The sequence below is a fragment of the Citrus clementina genome, unplaced genomic scaffold, assembly GCF_000493195.1.
Source record: "Citrus clementina cultivar Clemenules unplaced genomic scaffold, Citrus_clementina_v1.0 scaffold_5, whole genome shotgun sequence".
Lineage (NCBI taxonomy): Eukaryota > Viridiplantae > Streptophyta > Magnoliopsida > Sapindales > Rutaceae > Citrus > Citrus x clementina.
The window spans coordinates 23052551-23056142 of NW_006262201.1; the positions used below are offsets into that span (position 1 = coordinate 23052551).

General features: G+C 37.0%; 1 non-coding gene across 1 annotated transcript; it reads right to left on the reverse strand.

Annotated features, from left to right (window-relative positions):
* Positions 1-1902: 1902 nt before the first annotated feature.
* LOC112098745 lies at positions 1903-2010 on the reverse strand. The gene has a single exon (XR_002905854.1). It is a non-coding gene; the product is annotated as a small nucleolar RNA R71 (small nucleolar RNA).
* Positions 2011-3592: the final 1582 nt, after the last annotated feature.

The window sequence follows — 3592 nt, forward strand, 5'->3', positions numbered from 1 at the left end:
TTTAATTGTAGGTCAATGGAAACTTGAATTTCATGGAAAAGATGCTTTTGCAATGGACTTATAAAGAGGACAAACGAGCATGGCTATAGTAGAATTGGAGCAAGTTTGGAACAGTGGAGTTGCTGTAGCCATTACTGTAGCAACCATTGATGTAGCAATCCTCGAGCATTGCGATCTGCAGTTTCCTAATCTGAAGAAAAAGTGGCATAAGAGAGAGAGCCATCAATTAAGATCAAAAACAGAAAAGAACCAAGGAAGTAACAGAATTCCTGAGCAGAATTCAAGGCTGAGCCAGTTGAAGAAATTTGCAGAGTCAATTGGAATTCACTCTTTCTCATTCTTTTCTTATTTACTTGTTATTTATTGATTATGAAGATGTACTCGATGGCTAGAATTTGGTTGTTTAATCTCCTTTCACAAATTATGAACTAAATTCATTTGTGGTTGAGTATTAAACTATCTTGATGGTTAATTGACTAAATATAGGTGTTGCTATATGTTTGCTACAACATTTTGCTTTAATAACATTTATTTACATTCATTATTTCGGTTGACCACCCATTTAATGATACAAGTTAAGAAAGAGCTATAAAAGGGTCTATCTTATTGAAACATATTAGAGTAATACTTGGTCTTAAATTGGGTTTCCTAGATTGAGTTTAACTTGAGACCAAAAAGGATTGTACTTAATTTAAGATTAGTAATGAACTAGATATAGGGATTTGCCTTGTAGGGTAAAAAGAACATAAATGTGTAATACTATATCTTACGTTGACATAGTAACTGGTCACTGTTAGGTTGTATAAAGATATAAAACATTCGAACATGCTACCGTTGAGGATAAAGATGGTTTCTGCCCAGTGCTGTAGCAGATGCTGCAGCAACTGAGCTTGACATGAATAACACAGTCAACACCATCAAGAGAGTTTAATCACTCAACTACTCTATTCTAATTAAATTTAATTTCATGTTTAATGTACAAATTTTATTTATTACATTTTTAATTATTGTGATTTTATTTTACCTAGTCATTTAGTTGTATTAGTTGCATTGATTTAATTGATAACATAGGTTGCTCTGTGAAATTACTGTAGCAAGTCTAATAGCATCAATCCCTATGGAGACGATCTTGGATACTTATCCTTATATTACTTATTGTGTACACTTGTGCATTGACACTAATAGCAATGGAGTTAAAATTAGCAACAAATTTTTTGTGCTATTGCTGGGGATTGATTGTTTACTTTTCAGTTGTGAAATCAATTTTGACGGTGCTAATCTTTGATTTTATTTTGAATTGTTTACTTTGTTAACAGATCACTCTTGCATGTGAAAATACAAACTTGTTGAATTTCAATTTGATCCAGAGATTGAAAGAACTACAAGGAGATTGAGAAGAGAGCAAAGAAATTCAAAAGCTGCTGTAGCAATAGATGACTTGCAAAACTTAGGAAACTTAGACCCTCACGGACCAATATAACCTGTTAATGCTCAAGAAAGTCAGAATGGGAAAATTAATCAGAGACCATCAGGGAATAACAATATTAGCTACATGGAAAATGATAGAGACAGGGCCATTAGAGATTATGCTTTGTTAGCCCCTTAAGTTATACATCCTGACATTGTCAGACCTGAGGTAAAAGGTGCCAATTTTGAACTCAAACCAGTGATATTTCAATTATTACAAACAGTGAGGTAATTTAATGGATTACCATCAAGAGGTGAGTGATGCTTTTAAAATTATTGGAGCATCACAAGATGCATTGAGACTCAGATTCTTTCCTTACTCCCTAAGAGACCGAGCAAGAGTATGGTTGAACTCTTTACCACCAGACTCATTACAACATGGAATGACTTAGCTGATAAGTTTATGATGAAGTACTTCACACCAACCAAAAATACAAAATTATGGAATGAGATTACTTCTTTTCGTCAACTAGAAGATGAAAACTTATATGAGGCTTGGGAAAGATTCAATGAGTTATTCAGGAGATGTCTTCATCATGGCATTCCTTACTGCATACAATTTGAAACCTTCTATAATGGGTTGAACCCAAGCACTAGATTGATGGTCGATACTTCAACAAATGGGGCTTTGTTATCTAAATCTTACAATGAAGCCTATGAAATTTTAGAGAGAATTGCTAATAACAATTATCAGTGGCCATCACCTAGACAAATTGTATCAAGAGGAGCAGCAGGTATACATAATGTGGATGCATTTACAGTATTATCAGCCCAAGTAACATCATTGACCAATATGGTGAAAGCTATGACTACTGCTCTATCGAATGACAATCAAGTTGCCGATGTTTCTTGTCTGTATTGTAGAGAGGGGCATTTATTTGATAATTGCCTAAGGAAGTCAACGTCAGTCAATTATGTGGGCAACTCCAATAGATAGAACCAGAACAATCCATATTCCAGTACCTACAATCCTAGATAGAGGCAGCACCCAGTGGACAGAACAGACCTACTCAGCCAGTTGATTTTCATCAGCAAAATCAAGGGTAAAAAAACACCAGCAATGATCAATTCAGTTCTTTGGAGACCCTAATTAAGGAGTACATTGTGAATAATGAAGTAATTGTCCAAAGTCAAGCTGTACCATTGAGAAATTTAGAAAATTAAATTGGACAGCTTGCCACATTATTAAGTAACAGACCTTAGGGGAGTTTACCCAGCAACACAGAAGATCCAAGGAGAGAAGGTAAGGAATATTGCAAGGTGATCAAATATTGCACAAACTAGAAGCCTCAGGTCGGCTGGTGAAATGGGCAATAGAGTTGAGTAAATTCTATATAAGCTACAAACCCCGAGCAACAATCAAAGCCCATGCAATGGTGAACTTCGTGGAAGAATTTACAGAATCACATGTGGAACCTAGCCACATTCATATTGCTATAGGCAACAACAAAGGTCAAATCTGGCAGATGATAGTGGATGGATCTTCAGGTGAGCAAAGTACTAGAGCGGGGTGGTCCTGGAGAGTCCAGATGGAGAGGAAATCTCCTACGCTGTTAGACTGGAGTTCAAGGCCACAAACAATCAGGCTGAATATGAGGCTCTAATTGCAGGGCTAGAGTTAGCTAAGGCGGTGCAGGCAAATAAGGTGAAAATTCGGACAGATTCACAGCTAGTCGCCAACCATATTAGTGAAATGTTCTAACCTAAAGACGAAAAGATGGGGCAATACCTGAGGAGGGTCAGACAAATGATCAAAAAGTTCGAGTCGATGGATATTGTGCAAATTCCAAGGAGTGAAAACTATCGAGCTAATATCCTAGTTGGAATGGCTGCTACAGCGGACTAAAAAATGCCAAAATCAGTCCCTATGGAAGTCAAGTCCTCCCCCCAGCATTGTGTAAAGTCTGGAGATGATGCAGATAGAGCAAAAAGGCTCATGGATAGACCCAATAATCTCATATATACTGGATAGAGTGTTACCAGCAGATAAAACGCAAGCATGAAAAATCAAGGGCCAGCGTCTAGGTGTACACTAATTGATGGGGTGTTATACCGACGAGGGTACACCTTGTCGCTCTGCGATGTCTGGACAAAGACGACGCGAACTACGTTCTAATGGAAGTAC